Consider the following 20,365-nt stretch of genomic DNA (forward strand, 5'->3'; position numbering starts at 1 on the left):
TAGTCCTAAAAAGCAAAACAAAAACAAAACCACACATATATGTTTACTGTAGAGTTAGAAAATCAAGATTCTGAAAAAAATAACTGTATTCCCATCACTCAGAGTTAACCATTGTTAATATTTTGTATATCTTTTAATCTTTTTAGGAAAAAGCATGCACACTACATTTTGGAAAACTAGGGTCATTTCCTAATCATTTTTGCAAAATTTTGCGTGTATCATTATGTATTTTGAGCATATTCTCACGTCATTAACAATTCTTCTGAGACATGATGCTTACTGGAGGTAAAGGATATTATTTGGTCAAGTTTTCTCTGAAAGTCTCTTATTATTGGACATCTTGGATACTTTTTTCCCCTATAGAAACATAATTGTGATGGACTTTGATCTAATTTGCAGTTGATGACAATTTGATTTTTTAAAATTGCCCTTTCTTCCCCCCTCCATCCATCCATCCATTCCTGGTTTATGTACACTTCATTTATCATGATTTCAGAAGACTCACGTCTGTCCAATTTGACTAACTTCTTCCTAGAACCTTAGACAGTATAAATTGTTCATTAAGCCACTGCAGTTTTTCAATATTATTAGTACTGCTAGTATCATTTTCGTCTACTTTAGAACTATCATATCTGGATGCTAGAAGAGACATTTCCCAATATTGAACCCTCTAGTAGTGAACAAACCATTTCTTCGGACAAGCAAGAGGCTTGGAGGGTGAGGATCAGCAGTATGCACTATAATCAGAGGAGTTCCATTTTTAGGATTTTTTTTTCTATGCCTGCAGCATGTGGAAGTTCCTAGGCCAGGGAACAAATCTGCATCACTTCAGTGACAATGCTGGATCCTTAACCACTAGGTTACCAGGGAGCTCCTCCGTCAGCTTTTTAAAAAAGTTTAGTTCTACTGTGAGGAGGAAGCTGTGAAGATAGTGGGGAAAGTAGAGGCAACAATAAATACAAAATCCTGTAGTAGAAATGGAATCTCTTCTGTGGCAGACACATTGGTCACTTACCCAGTCATCACCTCAGTCCTCCATCATGCTTGTTCATGTAGTTGACCTTCATGTCACTGAGGGAACTTCATGACCTTCCCATCATGGAAAGCACTTCCTCCTCGGTCTCAGAGTGGAAACCATGCTTAATCTAAACCGGTCTATAGCAATCTTTGCTCTGATTGGTTTGGCATGGGCAAATGATCTTATTATAGCCAGTAGTAAAGAGAGAACCTTCACTGATTGTGGTTGTGATGCCTGGAACTGCAGCATCTGTCTTTGGCCCATGAGGAGAGGTTTTGAGTTAAGGGTGGCAGAACAGAGAGATGGGAAGCACTTGGGCCCTTGGTGTTATCATGAACTGGTGAATTAACCTTGGAAAGCATCTTACTTTGGTTTTCTTTTCTTGTTGTATAGTAAACCCTTATTGTTGAAGCTATTTTTTTCAGTTGCATATTCTGTTACTTGCAACCTAAGGCATCCTTACGGGTGTACTAAAGATCTTAAAACAGTGCTCTTTGTCCAACCCACTTCATTTAAGTTCTGTTCAAATGTTCCCTTGTTGGAAAGACTTTTTCCCCCCTATATAAAAGAAGACAAAGGTGGAACTTCAGCTCTGGCATTGGTTACAAGTCTTGTGCGCACCTAGTTTCAAGCTAGTGGGTGGCGTCCATCTGTGCTCTGTGCCCAGGAGAGGAGAGTGTTGTTGCTCTGCAGTGCCCTTTGGACTGAGTTCCCCATCCCCTGCCCTTTGCTCACATGACTGCTGCTCAGGGTCATCTTCATAAATGGTGCTTTCAGGAGCCCATTGGCTCCACATAAAAGGTGAGTGACTCTGTTGATGATAGATCCCAGTGTGGTGTGCATGCTCTCATTCCCTTCATCTGACCTTGGTGGAGCAGGCTGATGGGGCCGTGAAAAGTACGATATGAAAAATGAGTGAGCAGAGCAAAGTGAACAGTGAATAAGTCTTGTGTGTGATTAGCTGTGAAAAATCTCACTATCTCGACTCAGAGGACACTTTTTCTTTCTCCTTTTTCTCATCCCCTCCTTCTTTCCACAACATCTCGTCAGCCACCCCACAGGGGAGCTTTCCCACATGTGACTGCCTTGTGCCCGCAGCAGTCAGTGGATCCTTGCAGGCCTTCCTGGGTCGAGAGCTCTGGCGTGGGGAAAGTGGGCTCAGAGGATGAGAATCTTTTGGGGGTGGGGTTGGGGGGAATAGCTAATGGAGCTCTGCTGAAGCCTTAGGGAGCATGTTGCGAAGACACGGGCATGACAGGATGACTTCGTAGGCACTGTAAATCTGCAATTACACCCGAGGACTCAGTGACTCGCGGTTGAGGTCTCCATCAGTTCCAATTGCAGAGTCAAGCCCTATAAAAACAGGGCGACGGGATGGTAAATCAAGCTTCCTGGGGAACCGTGAGATCCTGCCGCAGAAGGCCTGAGCACATAAAATGGAAACTTGCCTTTAATGGCAGGGGCTCTCACTGCCACGCTGCAGAGGCCACCTTGGTGGCACATAGAGGTGCTTTTGGAAGAGAATTCTCTGCTGCACTTGATCCCTTCTGGGGATGCTCTGCTTTGATGTCCTCTTCATGTGACATCTATGGTCCAGGAGGCAAGGGGGGTAGGGTATGGCTGGAGATGTCTCATCTGGCTGATCTGACCGGGCAGCTTCAGTCCACTGTTGAATCACTGCCCAACCTACAGAGGTTGCCCTCATGCCCTTGCAAACAGAGAACATATGCTTATCCTAAGGACTTGCAGAAGGAAGAGAGTTGGTGGAAATGGGTACCTGCCAGCAGTTCCTCTGATGGGGATCATGGCAGTTTCGTCCTTCATTATTTAGTTCCTCCGCATCTGCTTTCTGACCCCTGTGTGAGACTTCAGTAGTTTGGGTATGTGTGTGGGGGGGTCAAGTTTCATCCTACTTATTGGACAAAAAATTAATTTTCAGATTCTAAGAGACTCTTAGAGGATATCTTAAATAAACCTAAAAGACTACATTGTAATTCAATTTTTTCCTTGTATAAATGGACAGTTTGGCTCAAGCTGGTCCACTGTGACCCTGAAATCTCATTTGCACCGTGTACTGCCTTATCAGTTATTGCCACAACAATGCTGCCCTTGACAGATCATCCAACACCTCGTGACACACGGTGGTGAGCAGTTATTACCAACCCCCTGAGGCTTCAGATGCACTTGGAAAAGTTCTGCTTCCTGTCACAGGTCTGTGTGCTAGTGGGGCTGTTCTCCTCCACATCTCTATTTTGTCTGGAACCAATGGACTTCCTCTGATTTCAGATGTCAGAAGCTCACAGAGGACATGAGGGATGCAGTAAGGGTTAAGACTCAGAACTAGCCCGTGGTTGATTCCGTCGACCTCATGAAGTATTGTGGTAGGAATTGTGTCATCACACAGCAGAGGGCATAGGTACAGGGAGGCTGAAAAATTGACACCCATCTTGCAGTGCACCACTCTGTTTATTTTGCCAACACATAGTTTACTGAGCACCTGTCATGAGCTTTTTGAGGGTCTCCCTCAAAAAAAATGATGAAAGGACAAAATTTCTTTTTTTTTTTTTTCTTTTTTTTTTTTTTAGGGCTGCAGGTACAGCATATGGAAATTCCTGGGCTAGGGGTCTAATTGGAGCTGCAGCTTCTGGCCTACACCACAGCCACAGCAACTCAGGATCTGAGCCACACCTGCAACCTACGCCACAGCTCACGACAATGCTGGATTCTTAACTCACGGAGCCAGGCCAGGGATGGAACCCACATCCTCATGGATCCTAGTTGAGTTTGTTTCTGCTGAGTCACAATGGGAACTCCAAAACAACAACAACAAAAAACAAAACAAAACAAAAAAAACCCCCAAAAGGACAAAATTTCACTTCAGTGTTTTTCTGAACTACTATCATCTTAGGTGACTTAATAAGGTTTTACAGTAAAAGTAGAGTAGGGATTTAGTAAAAGTATCCAAAAAAATTACAAGTAGAATTTAGAAACAAGAGAATGATCACTGTGATTGAAACTCATTTCCATTACTGTGTGGTCTTTGCTACTGTATCCATATTAACAGTTGTGTTTATAAGTAGTGGTTGTAGACAAAAGGACAAATCTGACAAAGAGGACAGATAACATCTCAGTCAATAACCACTTACTCCTATCCTGGGTCTTGGTTGTTATTTTGGTTATGTGACTGACTTGAGTTTGTAGAATAAGGTAAAGTAGGTTAGCAGATCATCAGAAAGAGCCCCAAGGGAATAAAAAGAGAAAGAGATTCGGGTAAGTTTTTATTTGGCATTCATTTCCCCAAAGATGTAGTCATACAACAAACATTACGAGATTGACAATTGGGTAATAGATGCACAACATGTCCAAACAGTTAAGCTCTTCTTCAATTAACACCCAGCCCTGTAATGCCATCTGGACTACTGAGTTTAAGGATATAGCAAGTTTGGCTACAGTCCAAAGGAGCTGTAGAGCTAATAATAATTTGCAAAATGATATATCTGAAGAGCTTTTGAGGGTTGGCATTATTTGCCTAAGTAAGAGAGGCTTGGAAGGTAGTCTTCTGGTCTACAGGGGTGGTTTTATCTGAGAAGGTAGCCAGCTGCTCTCCATCTTAACCAAGAAGTGAATAAAAAGGAAAGTGTTGCCATTTCACCGTGTTCAAATTAAGTTAGACCTGCAGGAGAACTCCATGCACTTGTTAGGCTTCGAGATGGTGACCAAGTGTTGTTTGCATGGTGTGGAGTATTTCTGCAGAGGGGATTTAATTCTAAACTCATAAATGGAAAAGAAGGTCTTTGCTTTATAGGAGGGTCCTGTATTATTCTCCCTGGATGCAAGGAGTCTAGACCTTTCTGAGAATCTGTTTCTTGGGGAAGAAAGTAAGCTTGCACAGTGTTTTAGGATTCATAGGTGAGGCAGCCAAGGTACCTCTAGACTAACCTGTAGCCTGGATCATTCTCTCTGTCATCCTGGGAAGGGTAACTCAGTCTGAGTGCATAGGCCATGGGTTCCATCACAGAGAGCTGTGAAGAGTCTTTGAGAACTTTAATTTCCTTGGGAAATGGAAGGTCCACTTTCCTAATTATTTATCAGCTGGATGTGGTAGGAGATAAAGGGTTTTGAGGAGGTTCTTTTTCCTGTATATTTTAATATTGGGTGGTTTATTCAAAGGCCACTTAAATTATAGGCTGAGACTCGGTCTCCTCTGTGAACTTAGGTACACATTTACAATGTATTTCTTCCCTATTTAAAATAAAATTCAAAATTTAACAAGGAAAGTGGCAAGTTCCTTGTGTTGTTTTCCACTTAACCCTCAATTACTGTACATCATCCTCCAAGATTGTTTTCTTAAATTTGCAGTAATATAGATTATTGAGTTTATGTCTCATCATATAATCCAAAATTTGAGGAGTCTGCAACAGTACATGAAACCTTGGTAAAATATGAAAATTGTACACATGGGAAGGAAGAAAAATAAGCAGCATATAAGATGGCACAAAAAGGAAGCATTTGGTGTTGTGGGGAGGGGTGTGAGTGCAGGACACCTAGGATTTAGTTTCCCTACCATTTTGTGGTATAATCTTTTTTTTTTTTTTTTTTTTATTATTTTCCCACTGTACAGCAAGGGGGTCAGGTCATCCTTAGATGTATACATTGCAGTTACAGTTTGTGGTATAATCTTATGTGAATCACTTAATGACATGTCTTGGTTTTTCTGTCTGTGAAATAAAAGACTTACATTAGGTCTTCTTATGATAATTTTTTGGTTCTGAAAAGACCCCTGATCCGTGGTCTGTGCTACAAGTCTCATAGAGGAAGAGGGCTTTATTTTCTTAGACATGTCCTGTGAGTGAAAATCCTCTCGGAGTATGAGTCTTTATTCAGCTCAGCTAAATTGTCTTCAAGTTAGTTCAGGAAAGTGTGTTGACTTCTGAATTCAGAGTCACTAGTATCAGCAATTGGACCCCGTCTCCCACTTCTGTGCCTTCAGCCCAGGAGGCTCATTAATTACAACATCTTTTCCTCTTGAGCCAACACCTTGCCTCAGAGTTCTTCTCATCACAGTCTGCCCCTGCCCTAGGAGGAGAGTTGGCTCCTGAGATGAAACCTCTTTATTCTCCCTGGCTCATCGTGTGGACCTTTGAAGATGCTGGTAGGTGGAGACAGTGGGCTCTATGACATGCCCACCTGAAAGACCTTCTAGTCTAGAGAAAGGGTTCAGGCAGCATGAGAAACCATTAGGGGATGTTATTGTGGGCAGGAGTTAGTTTGGATCTTTCTCATGGTGGTTTGAATCCCTGTAACAGCCCTGTTTTAACCATGCAGTGTGTGACAGAGTGCTGTGGAAGATAGGTCGAAGTGATCAATGGCATCTGACTTTTCAACAGATACGTATTGGAAAGTCCGTTGTCTTTTGCATCATCATTTTGTGTTGGCTCCAGTCTGAGGCTATTTGTAATTTACAGTACATGGCATTAGGCTTTGGACCTCACAGTTTCAGGGCCATCCAAACTTTGGGAATTGTCATTTAGTGCCCCAGATAGCTCTCTGATGTGAGCATCTTTGAAGACTGGGCTGAGAGTGGGTGGAGATGGGAGTAATTTTGTATTTGATGACACAGAGAAGGAAATAGTTTCTATATGTACATAAACATAAGCATAACATATGTGTAATTTCTATGGGTTTTTGAAGGCATTTATTACTCTATATGTGCCCTCTTTGAAATTTATGGTAAGAATATGGCAAAGGAGAAAAATATATTAACATTTGGGGTTTCATTGTGTTCATAAAAGGCTGTTGTCAAATCCCCTGACTTTTTACAATGAAGGGAAATGTCCCTAGTGATGGAGCATCAGGGTTTCGGGATGAATCTTTAGAATTTGAGCAGCCCTGCAAGGCACCGGGCTCATCTCTGTTCCCCAGCTCAGTTATGCGCAAAGGTCCTTTTCTAGGTGACATATCATGTTGTATTCCAAAGTACACTTTCTTTTAATTTACAACTTAATTTTCAACCTAATTCAGAAGATTGATACTATAATGCTATTTGCAGAAGTATTGAAATGTCAGTAAGTTTTATTGTAGTAATAAAGAGTATTCCATATATCACACACTCTATAGGGATCCTTGCTTTTTGCATAGATCTTCATAGCAACAACCAGTGGCTAAATGCTGGCAATCATTAATTTTTAAAGAAGACATGGTTATGATGACTTGAGGAATTAAGGCTAGTGGTGAAGAATGAACTTTAATTTTTGACACTTTTTTTTTTTTTTGGTTGCCTACTAAAGTGAGGCGACAGCAAGATTATAAAAAATGGCCCAAATCCCAGGTTCCTAATACTTAAAATGCTGTCTGCTCATAAAAAGATTTCAGTGAGGGAGAGGCCATCTTTGAGCTCCCTGTAACAAATGGGTATCAGTGGCCCATGAAATAATCAATGCCACTAATCCATCCTAGGGCCTGCCAATATGTTAATGGCCCTGGTGCATCGTTATTGCTACATGACCATAAATCACGCCGGTACCAGAATGCATTGCTGTCGAGGCCTCAAACCCCTCGCCTGGAATAAAATGCTGCCTCCTAACAATTAATGTCCAAACATTTTGCAGCTTTGTGCCTTGATTGTTTTCAGATGCTAAAAAAGTAAGTAGGACAGAGTGTAAATCAATAAAACTATAAGACAAAGTGTTTTAATAATAGGAAGGTTCAGAGTAAATCATAGTTCTGTGTTTATTATTGCTTTTGGGGTTATAAATAAAGAGTTACTTTCTACTATGCAGCAAAGATACTAAGCTAACATGGGGGACGGAGGCCAGGGCTAATCTCTCTGAATGCGGTTTCCTTCCCTTATACCACCGTGGGAAACCAAATCAGGCCAACTGGAGCCACAAAACCCGACTTTTTATGGGAAGGCAGTGTCTGGTGTTCAGTAGGTCTGTTTTGAGGACAACTGAATTAGGGAATTAGTTCCCTGTTGGAAATGGTGAAAGTAGCTCTGTATAAAATTGGATTCTGGAGTTCCTGCTATGGCTCAGTGGGTTAAGAACCTGACTAGTATACATGAGGAGGTGGGTTTGATCCCCGGTCTTGCTCAGTGGGTTCAGGATCTGGTGTTGTTACAAGTTACAGTATAGATCACAGATGCACCTGGGGTCTGGCATGGCTGTGGCTGTGGCGTAGGCTGGCGGCTGCAGCTCTGATTTGACCCCTAGCCTGGGAACTTCCATATGCTACAGGTACAACCCTAAAAATAAAAAAAGAGGTTTTCCTGGAAAGCTTCAGGCTTCAAATGGCCAGTATGGTGAGATTTTACCATATTTACCTATGGTAACACAGGTGATGGAATGATGTTAAAGCAGCACCCAAGTTGGTTTGGGGTGCCTACAAGCTTTTACTCGTGTTTGTTTCCATTAAAACATCTGACCTGGGATGTCAGCTTGAGCCATAGAAATCCACAGCTGAACCATAGGCAAACCTAAAAGACCTTATTTAGGAAAAAGAGTTGCAGTCAATTGATCTGTTTTCCTTTGGTCACTGTCAATTTGGTCCCCTATCGAAGGTGTTGAGACGCAGAATGGAAAGTCATTAACTCCACCTTGTAAAAACAGTGTTGATTCGTGCCCATTACTGTGTTCCTTGTTCTACAGCTGTTACGTTTGGCATGAACCCCTCTGCCTTAATGAAGGGTAGGTGGCCAGCCTGGAAAGGTGGGCTTGTCACTTGCATGGCAGCAACGAACCAAAGTCCGCTTGCTACGGACTGGCTGGTGAGTGGTGTCAACTGTGCCTGGATGCTGACTATGAGTGGAATTGGGACCTTTAATCCCGGCTGAGCCTGCTTCCTGAGCCAGGCTAAATGTGGAAATGAATAAGAATGTAAACTACCACATGGAAACAGAGTTAGAAAATGGGGTTTGGGAATACCTTGAGCTTTTAGTCAGGTCTGTGATGTTGAGAAGACACCATGTTTCCACACAGCCACCCTGAACGGTCATGCTCCCAAACACATGCTTAGCCACTGTCATGTAGCAGGTCATCTCTTTCTGGCAGTTGTGTGTCCCCAGCGCCCAGCTCTGATGAGGTTTCGTGGTTTATTTTGGTGCTCAGGAAATAGCACAGGAAAAGGCCAGAAAAACAACGGCTCCATATAGACAGAAAGACAATTAAAACTGATATGACTCTTAACAGAAGTGGCAAGAGCAGGCAGGATGGAAGTAATTTATTCAACGAATTGTCCAAATACATAAAATTGCACTGATGTATGGTGCAGCGGTGGGACAGTGGAAAATTTGATAGTTGTTTCCGTTGTGTGAATTACTCAGACAGGATGCCTTTGTGAAGTATGGGGGTTTGTTTAATGTTCTGACAACAATTTAGATCCTGTTATGGTTATTGCAGTGTAATGCCATAGTAAAAATTGAACATGACACACCAGCAATTTATTATTTGTGTGTTTTTTAACCTTGAGTATCGGATTGTTTGTCCAAGCATATCCTTTGATTTGCTATGAAATTTATTGTTGATAAAAACAATCAGATTTCCATTAGAAGCAAAAAAAAATATATATTATTTTTTTTTTACCCTGAACCATGGATTTAGGGAAAAAATTCAAACTAGACTACAGGACTTATGACAGGTAGACTCATGACATTATATGGTAATTCAGCATGAAAGAATAATTGTGACACTCTACTTGGTGGTGGAGTATAATCGTGCTGTGAGGTTCAATTCACTGAAAGGCCAAATTATCTTCAACTACATTAGTCTGACAACCTATAATGCTTTGCCGAGGCAATTTGTAGACGTTTCACCGAGTGCCAGCAAACAGGGCTCCCCATTATGCTACCCATTAACAAATTTGTGTAGGGAAAAAAAGTAACTTTTCCATTTCCCTGACTGTTTTCAAGCTTTGCAACATAATAAATATCTAATAGTGGTATTTGCATTGCCATTTACTCTCCTAGTTCTAGAATTTATCTGAGATACAGGAGGAGAGGTTTGTCTCTTCAGCTCTGCAGCCTGAGAAATTACCGATATTTTCTTTGACTTAAACGACAGTGAGATACAGTGGAAAGAGCATGGTGTTTGGGGGTGGGAGGCCTGGATTGTCATTGGGATCTGCCCCCAAACCTTTGTCTTGTCAGCATTTATGTCCTTCCTCACTTTAGACCTCAGTTGCCCCATCTCTAAATTGGGGATTATAATCCTTTTCTCTAAGACTCTCTCTGTGCAAGGGTTAAGATGAGAGGGTCTTAGCTCTGTTCCTAGCCACTGGGAAGACAGTTCATTTGGAGTGGTTCAGGAATAGGGGACTGACTGGCAGCCCCCTTGCACGGCTGCTTTGAGGGAATAGAGCCCCAGGATGGACACGTGTGATTGGGGTGGAATTTCCTCCTGAGTGTGTCCCTTAGTCAAGACCGCACCTGTATGTAGGTGCCTATCCCCAGAACAGAACCCCAGGCTGTGCCAAAACAGATGGTTTTGGTTTGATCGTCTCATCTGAAATACAGAATAAATACATTTGTTGTTGTTTTTCAAAGACTGAAAAATCCCCTCTCGTGCTATGGAAATTTAGGGACACAGCGTAATTGATGACCCTTTAAAAAAACATGATGCATACATCATGTCAGATGAATCCTAAAACATGTTGATTATGTGTGCAGGTGTTTCCGTATGTGGGGATGTACAGAGCTGTGTGGCTCAGTGTCCTAAATATTTAATAGAGTTTTGTTTTGTTTTGATTTTTCACCTGGATTTTGGGAACTGGAAGAAGAATCGAATCCAGGCCCATTTCTCCTAAAGGCCAGTGCCACCTGTATCTTTTTTCTTTCAATTTGTTCTTGCAATCTCCTCCTTATTTCCTGAGGTGGGCACTGCTGATTGAAAATGAGACTTGGGGGAGTGATTGGTTTGCAGAGAAAGGCTGGGACAGCAGAGATAGCTTGAGGAGCCCTCCATGTCCTTGTCCCCTCCAGCTCCAAAGGTTCTGTAAAAGGGTCTCACCGCTTGGGAAAGAAGGGGCCTGGGGATAAATCAATCTCTCCATTATCAGTAATTGATTTCTAATTTATGATTTTAAGAATCATCAAAGCTTTCTACCTTGTTGTTGAGTAGGGCTTTATGTCAATCACTCCGCCTCACCCAGTGGTGTTAGTACAAAAAGCAGAGGCTGACCCTTCATTATGACAGGCCATTCAGCCTCAGACTTGCTGCTTTCAGAAAGATAATGACTTTTCCTCAGGTAGATTTGGATTCAGCCCTTCCTGATAGAGTCTAAGAGATGCACTGTGGTCTAAATTCTAAACAATTAAAGAAAGAAGAAATAGGGTATTAACCTCAGGAGTCATTTCCAAGGACTCTTATCTAGTCTTGTCTGACTGGGTGGGAAGGTTTTTGCTTGATGGTTAAAGCTCTTTTTATGTTAGCAAACCAGGGAACATCTCTGGACTCTTGGAATAGAGATGTTGAATCAGTGGTCCTGGTTGGAATATTTTTTCACTTCATAAGCTGGGAAAAAAAAGTGTGGTGTGTGTGTGTGTGTGTATTCCCTGCCCTATGGGCACTATACTCTAGGAAGTTGGTTGTCCGCTGTGTTGCTAATCTCTCTAGAGGGACTGTGAAGAGAGTGTCAGAAATTGAGTACAATTAGTCGATGTTACTGGAAGCTTCACCTTGAGGTTGATGTACTGTGGAGTTGTCCTTGCTTTGGGACAAAGGATGGCCTGTGGATAGCATGCGTGGGGGAAGCTGGAAGGCCACGTTGATAGAGGAAACATGTACAGTAAGCATGAGTGCAGTTACAGTGGGAACATTCATATGGGGAAGGAAGACAGTTGCAGCTTGGCTGGTGGTTGAGTGGGGGTAATGGATTATTGGGAGGGTCTGCAGTCCCAGCGGAGTAGTTAAGGGCAAGCTGGAGCAGTCATGTTTACACATGACGCTCTCTGACATAATTTCGGCTGAACTGTTGCTGCCTTACTTAGCATTCATAGGTCACCCACCTGCAGAAAGGGCATGTAGGTAGATGATTGTTGACTTTACGGCGATGGAACCTAGCTAATCAGTGCTCCCGCTGGGCTATAACTTGTTATGCCTGAGTGGTTTGTACACCGGGTCTTAAGATTTCTTACTGGCAAAAAGGGAGAAACATTCATTTCTCAAGACCAAAGGCCCCTACTGGGAAGGAAGGGCTCATCTCATGTGGAGGGAAAACACAGCAATACCTCATGATTGAGGTTTCCAGAGTGCTTTCAACAGGACCAGTGTAGGTCCTTAGCCATCCTTTGGAAGACCCCAGGGTTTCACAGAAAGAATGCTCATTGAGCCTGTCACAGAATAGGAGGCGTATTGCTTGCCTTGTTCTAGGATTTTCAAGTCAACATCAGTTAACTTCCCACACCCACAAGTTGGGGAGCCAGGGGTGGATACAATGATACCACAAGAGTCCCTTATCATTTAGAGCTGCAGTTACTTTCAGATGGGGGATATTGCTCTTCTGCTGGTTTTCTCATGGTTTGATCAACCAGGGTTCTTGTCCACGTATATACCGGCATGTGGCGCCTGGTTAAGTATTACCTTACGAATAGCTTTGACCTTTGACGTCAAAGGTCACTGGTGCCTTTTGCATTGCAGACTGCCCGCTTCACTAGCTTTCTGCTAGCTCTTCTCCCTAGAATAATTCTGTGAACAATGTCCCCGGCCTTCAGGTTCTAGCTTGCTCCTCTGGTATTTATCTTTGCCATCCTTTACCTGATTTCTTTTCCTTTGTGGTGATGCTGGTGTGTATGTTGCTGCAGGATAGAATCTCGATCAATTAAAAAAAAAAAAGCCTAGGAGAGATGAAAGGTCAGTGTGACAAATCTGGCCTCTGAGCATTGGCGCGTGTGTTTGGGTAGCTGAGCTCAGCTGACCAGGGAAGACAAATTGGGACTGTGAAGACTGCTACCTCAGTGGCCTTAAAGTTGAAAACAAAATATCTACTGGGAGGAATAGGAGTGTTGGGCATCATATTAGAAATTCAGGAGAAGAGTTATATTCTTGTCTTCATTTGGAAAGGTCACAGGCTTTATTTGCAGTAAGACACGCATATGGTTATAGTTTGCTTTTATTTTCTCTTTGGAAATGTGTATCATGCCCACACCATATTTATTTTTCAATGGCTTATTTTAACCAGCAGGCACGGTCTTTAACGTGACAATGCAAAAAAAAAAAAAAAAAATCTTCAAGTATGATTTTAGAAATTATTTTACATAACAAGAGACTATGATAATCTCTGGCTGTTCCTGTCTCCCTCGGTTAATTTCTTTTCTATTTTTATTTTGTGAAATTGAAAAAGGACATTTCTAGTGATGGTATAAAGCTTTTCTAATTTAATTTTATTGTTGTATACCTGTCTCCACTAAAAATGCAAATGTTGTCTGTTAGAAGCCGTGTCTTACATTTCATTCTGCTTCATAGCTGGGTTTGTTTCCTGGAGTTATCTATTTTGGGGAGGGGGGAACATTTGACTTAAATTTGCAGTAAGGTTGTCTTTGATTTTTTTTTCCCTTAGTAAGAGGGAAAAGGAAAAGAGAACATTTTTTGAATGTCTCCTATAAGCCACAAAATAACTTAAACATTATTTCATTACCTTTTTATATCAAGCCTCTGAGGATGTTATGATCCCAATTTCACAGATGAGGAAACTGAGGTTTAGAGAGGTGAAATGACTTGCCAGAAGATACACATCCAACAGTCAAAACTGGAGGAAGGTTTTGGTATGACTCCAAAGCCCGTGCTTTTCTCCATGACACCCAAGTGCACGATCTTCCTCCCAAACACACAACTTCTCTTGCTACCATCTAAAGGGACCCTTGATAACAATAACCCTCATTCTGAAAAGTGGTAGGGATGATACATAAACCTTTCAGAGGAAATGACCACTGTAGTTAAAAAACATTCTCAAATGTCTTAGAACATGTGTTATGTGCCTAGTTCTTTCCAGGAGCAGCACTCGGTTTGTGTGTATATGTGTGTGAGTGTGCACGTTGAGGATGCTGACCCAGAGGGGAAACTTGAAAAGAGGGTCCATGTCCTCAAGAAGGGCAGAGAAGGCTCATCTGAAACTTGAATGGTGAACGTCAGCTTATGAAAGAAGGCTAATGTAAGTTAAGGGATGGGTCAGGATGCAGGTGTAAGAACATCTCAGAAGAGTAGGGGCCGTGGCAAGTAGGTAATGGGGTAGCAACCTCGAGAGCCTTAGAAACGAGCGCCAGGTGTTAAGTCTGAGAATGGGTGACTCTGTACCTGGAACTAGGATGCTTTAAGCCTGTGTGGAGAAAGGGATGTAGTGAGCTGGTGGGGTGAAATGTGTATTATCAGGTAGATGGAGAAGGAGGTTTATGTATGTGTGAGGCCAAGAGTGGTGGTGGTCTCATTCTCTCCCCTATCCTTGATACACCAGCCTTGCTGAGCTCCTCTCAGCGTGTCTTTGTTCTGTCTTCCTTGTCACCTCTGAGCCTCTGTATCCATTGCTCTGTCTCTAGTTGACTCACGTTTATGGCCCTGACCTGTTCTTTGCTGTGGGCAGGCTTCCTGATTTCCGCATTAGGTCTCTTTCTTCTGGGATGTGTTCCTGTAGCCGTCTCCATTCCCCCATGATAACACTGATTTCTTTTTATTTGAAGAATTCATCCCCTTGCTGTACAGTGGGACAATAAAAAAAAAAAAAAAAGGAATTCACGTGATCATCTTTCCCACTAGATAGTAAGCACCAAAGAGTCAGGCACATGGATAGTAGTTGAGCGCATCATGTTTGAATGAGTTAATAAATGGGTGAAAGTGCATAAATTTTATTGGTCAGCTAGTGAAAGCCAGGTAGCTGTGTATGTCCACTGAAGCTGGAATTTTCATTTGTTGTTGCTTTGGCAGAGTAGAGCATACTTCGCAGATGGGACAGGTTTGTCATCAGGCCCCCAGGTTTATCTTTCAGTGTCCTCTCAGGAATTTTATCCAGTGGTGGAGGTCATGGAAGGGGAGCTCTTGGTGTGGGCTAATGGATTCTAGAATTGCTCAACCACCATCAGTAATTTGAATGTGACCATAAACACCAAATATGTTTGGTTTTTTTGGGGTGGGAAGGGCAAAGAAACCAAGTCATTAGAAATTAGGCTGGGGAGGGGTTGTGTGCATGTGTAGCATTAACTTCTGTGGACCCTCTGGCATCTGTGGTAACGTGGATTGAACAAGGACAGGACCCCCTAGTTTGGCCTGTGCCAAATAAATTGACGGGGTGAACCCTCAATCTTGTGCACCTGGCTACTTTTTACCCAACCCAGTGCCATCCTCACACATTACTAAAGATTTCCTTCCATGTTCTGCGTGAAAGTCACTGTGATCTATGCCATCTTTGGCAGCAGCTGAATTTAATGACAAAGACATTTTCCTTTTTGAGATATCAGGGACTCAAGTTGTTCCATAGAGCCCTGTCTTTCTCATGCTAAGATTTATTTTGTTCTGGGATCTTTCTAGAATCTGTCTTGTGGACTCTTGGAACTCTGTGTGTGTCTCTGAGGACAGTTGGGTGCTCTTCCTTCTACCACTGACCCATGAACAGAGGCAAAGTGGTCATTGGCCTGGCCCCACCACTCACCCCTTTAGGCCATTGATGACATGTCTCCTCCACTCCAGGTGGTACAGACATTTGGACATCCCATTCTGCATGGGATGCTGTAGCCCTCTGGAGACCACAAAGGTTAGTCTTTGCAGCTCATTGATAAGCGCATCATGTGGGACCAGACAGAGAGTCTATCCTGCTGCCATCCAGGTGGATTGCCATCTATTGCTTCTCTCTTATCTTCTCAGCCCTGTCACTCCATCATAGAAGGAAATTAAATTGACTTGGCTTGGGTTACTCTTCCCAGAACCTGCTAGTTGTTCCCCATACCTTGGGCTTCTCTAGGTGATTGCAAATTGATTGCTTTATGATTTATCCACCGGAACCACGAACTTTCCTTTGGGGACCTGAGTTTTCTTACAGGATCTTAAGCCTGGAACCTTTTTTTTAGAAAAGAAAAAAATGAATTAATTTCTTCTTTCTATATAAAATTAAATATATTGGAGCCACATTTGGAGGGGGAAAAGGAAAAAACAAACAAACAAACCCAAGCCCACCTTTCCTCATACTAATCTCTACTTTTTAGCAGTTATTTTTGAGAGAGTGATTTATTCACCCTGACAGCTTGTTACTTATGGTGGCTGCTGCCAGCTTCTGAAGTAATCTGATAACGTCAAAATGTGAAGGGAAGCTATAGGCTTTGCCTTGACTGACGTGCTATAAATCATGTACATTGCTGGTGTCTATATAAGGATGCTTGGGTTGATACTGATGGAAATACAAATCAAATACAACACATGGTAACCCAATTCAGAGCTAGAGATTTTGGATTAAGCCTAGTGGATTTGTATTTTTAAGTGAAACAGAGCAGACATACCAGGTTGTGTATCGAAACTTCAAAACTGGCTGCTTTGGCAACTTCAAGGACAATAGCTGCCTTTGAAATGGAAGTACAAAGAGGTGGGCGATCATGTATTTTCTTTCTTTATTCATTTAACAGCCATTTATTGAGCACCTACTCTATATCAGCCAAGGGGAGGGTATGTCATTGCTTTGTTGGCTTATGTAACCTTCATGAAGGTAGAGCTTTGTCTTGGTCATGGCACTATATCCAGTTCTTAAAACAGTGCTTAGCCCACAGTACATTTTCAATAAATATTTGTTGAATGAGATGAGGAAGCCCAAAGTCTGAATATTAGTGTTGTCAAAACCCGAAAGTCATTCCCCAGGCAGACTCATTCCCATTTCTAGACTCTCTGTGGAGTCCTGTCTAGTCCTTCCTATAGATTTCTAGTAAAGTATCTTTTGTAGAGTAATTTTTGGTCTGTATGTTGATCTCTTCACAGCATAGGCTGTCTATTAGGACAGAAGTCATGTCTTATTAATCTTGGACTTTCCAGTGCCTAGTACATGGGTGGTACTGAGTAATTGCTTATGGTTATGTGTATGACATAATTCTTACAAAATTAACCATGTATATATCTCTGTATTTTCACATACATGTAATGACTGGAAAAAAGCAATATGTACTGTTAAATGCCAACAGTGCTCATCTTGCCAAATTCTGTGAGAGATGAACTTTGTGATAGTCTTTATCTGCTTTTAAAAGTTTTTTTCTAGACTAAGTATTATCCATGATAGTGAAGGGGGAAATCATTTAGGTTTTTTTCTCCAACAGCTAAATGATTGATGAAGAGATGAATTTGTGAGATTTTTGTGTATGTGTGTAATAAATTTTTATCAGTTAGTTCAACCAAATGCATCAGGGGAGTTTGCTGAATAATGGAATCCTTTAGTAAATGGAGCATCTACTCTCAAATGTGTCTTTGGTATGAACCTGAGCACTTATCTATTGGGTTTCCTTAAGTGGAGGCATACCTGTGTTGAAAAGGAAGCATTATTTGACATGGACTCCTAAGCCATGGGGAGGAACACTGGGGCAGTGATCAAGTTTATCCTTAACATGTACAGATTCTTGAGAGTGTGTGGAACTGGAAGCCCACATACCATACATCTAAAGACTTAGTTACAAGTCAAGCTAAAAACTTGTCTTTTAGTCATGAAAAAATATACTTTCATTAATGACTCGAGATTCCAGATTTCTGAAGATTTAGAATTTTTCACCTCCTGGGGGGTTTAAGCAGGGACATTGGTGGCATGGACACAGCCTGTCCTGGGCCCAAGGCTCAGCCACCTTCTTTTGGTACTCCTGGCTCTGGCCTGTTCTCTAACAAGCCGCTTGCACCTGTGTTTGGAGGCATCTGCATGTCCGCCCTGCATGTCCATCCTCCACTTGTCAGAAGCAACTATCTCTTACTTTAAGAGAACTAAAACTTAAGGTTTACTTTTGTAGGATGGATCAGGGATGTGCAGTCCCTGGAGAAGGGCTCTGAGTCATCTGGGCAGAGAGTTTCAGAGTTCCGGATATCCAAAATGCATCTTAGAAGGTGAAGGGTGCACTCTGGCCCCCTAGGCTTTGTAGCCCATGAGAAGAGGGCACAGCCTAAAGAAGGCTGAAGCCGGCCCAGTGAAGGGGTCTCCTCCAACTCAGGCCTGGTGCTGGTGCTGCCAGTGCTAAATAAATGCACTGGAAAACTCACACTTCATGGCTCCCAATCTCCCATGCTTCCTGAATTATAGGCGCAAAGATCACCTTAGTTTTGGGCCTGTGTTAAAGATCCAGTGGTCTCAAATTTCAATGTGTGTAAGAATCTCTTGAGAATGGATTTAATTGGATAGTTGGGCTATACTTGGATGAACTGCTGATGCCCTATGAATAATATGACAGCCATGCTCAGGCCACTGCCAGATTCCTAACTTTGAGGAGAACATTCATGGAAGGTACTTAGCGCAATGGTAGGTCTTAGTAATTGCTAGTTGCCGTTATTGTTGTTATTGTTACTACGATTACTATGAATTGATTCCCATGTCTTGCCATCCAAGAAAGGATAGCCAGGTTGTATAATTTTCTGTTGCTGAGTGAGAACTGAGAAGGAATTTGTATGTTTCATATTTGTCATTGTCATTTTTGTCATGCTTATCTGTCATCATCAGGTAAACCGCTCCTACCCTATAAACATATTATTCATCCCCTTGCCCTAACTTCATGAACAAGTTCTATTAGCCTTTATTGCCATAGTGAGAATTTTTTTTCTCATGAACAAAAATTAGTAGGACATTTTATGTACATGCCTGTGATTGAGGCAGAATGAGGGATCATGCATTAATTTCTTGCCTTGCCTTTACTAGAAAGAGAAGGAAAGGGAAGGGGAAGTATTTCATTAGAAGTTAGTAGAAAGGAGGGAAGCAGTCTTCTCTCCTGAAACAGACTCATCTTTTAAATGTCCCGTATCTTTAAGTAGGTTTCATGTGGGGCTGGTGGGAGGATAGGATGCTGGAGACAACCAGAGCTCTCTATATGCAACTGGACTTGTGATTTCAAAGTAGCAGATGGATCATGAGGCCTAAGGGAGGTGAAGAGATGGAATCTCATTGGTAATATTCTTTTTGGAAATAGGAATTTTCTTTAAGGAGGCAACTTAAAGAAAATTCAAAGCCTTTCCTTTCAGATTCTTACCTTTGTCTGGGGCTGACCCAACTCTTTCTAGTGTCCAGGAGACACAAGGGAGAGGGTTTCTGGATTGACATGTTAGGTGGTGAACCCAAGGTGGCAGCTCATTCTTCTTCTGACTGCCTAGGCCTTGTGGCAAACTCTATATTTTGTTTTTTTAAATGATATGAACCTGAATGAGTAAGAAAAAATTTAAAAGTAAGAGTTGAGCCAAATGTAGAAAATATCCAATGATGACTGAAAAAATGATACACATGGAAATATGAAGAACAATTGCCAGGACCATGTTGGAGGGATAAAGAACTTCCAGTGTCTAAGATCCCTTGCCATGTTGTTTGGTCTCTAATGAGGAGTGAAAAGTCATATCGTGAGTATTCAGGGGAGAGGGACTCTAGTTTTGAAAATATCTCTTCTGCTCTAAGTCTCAGTTTTCTCTTAGATAAGATTAGAGGATCTTTCTTTTCCTTTCAGCTCTAAGGATTTTTTATTCTTTCTTGTATATTTTATAAGACTTACAGTAACCAGAAAGATCTTTTTGTGTAGTGGATACACAAAAGATTACAACAAAGGGGTCAAAGCATACCACCACATTGGAAGGTAGCAAGAGAGGAATCAAGCAACAGAGGAACTACAGAGTATTCAGAAAACAATAAACAAAATAACAGTGTTAAGTCTTACCGTATTAGTGACTACTATAAACATAAATGGGTTAACTTCACCTGTCGAAAGCTTTAGAATGGCTAAATGGATAGAAAAGTAAGATCCAATGATATACTGCTCACAAGAGACTCACTTTAGCTTTAAGTACAATAGACTGAGAGTGAAGGGATGGTAAAAGTTATTTTAAACAAATGGTAGCCAGAAAAAAGCACAGTTAGCTATATGTACATCAGACAAAGCAGACTTGAAGCTAAAATTGGTCAAAAGAGACCAAGAAGAATGTAATTATATGATGATATAGAGGTCAGTTTGTCAAGAGGTGTAACACTTGTAAATGTTTATGCAACCAACTTTGGAGCACCTGGATATGTAAAGCAAACAGTAGCAGAACTAAAAGGAGAAATAAAAAGCAGTAAAAAAAATAATTGTGAGTTTCAATACCCTACTCTTAAGAATAAATAGATAATCCAGAGAACCAATAAAGAAACATAGATTTGAACAATACTATAAATCAAATTACTTAA

General features: G+C 41.7%; 1 long non-coding RNA gene across 6 annotated transcripts in view; it reads left to right on the forward strand.

The window, feature by feature from the left end:
* Positions 1 to 20,365, forward strand: part of LRMDA — a 1,093,708-nt gene that overhangs the window by 269,912 nt on the left and 803,431 nt on the right. The window lies entirely within an intron of this gene.

This window comes from Sus scrofa, chromosome 14 (assembly GCF_000003025.6).
Source record: "Sus scrofa isolate TJ Tabasco breed Duroc chromosome 14, Sscrofa11.1, whole genome shotgun sequence".
Taxonomy (NCBI): domain Eukaryota; kingdom Metazoa; phylum Chordata; class Mammalia; order Artiodactyla; family Suidae; genus Sus; species Sus scrofa.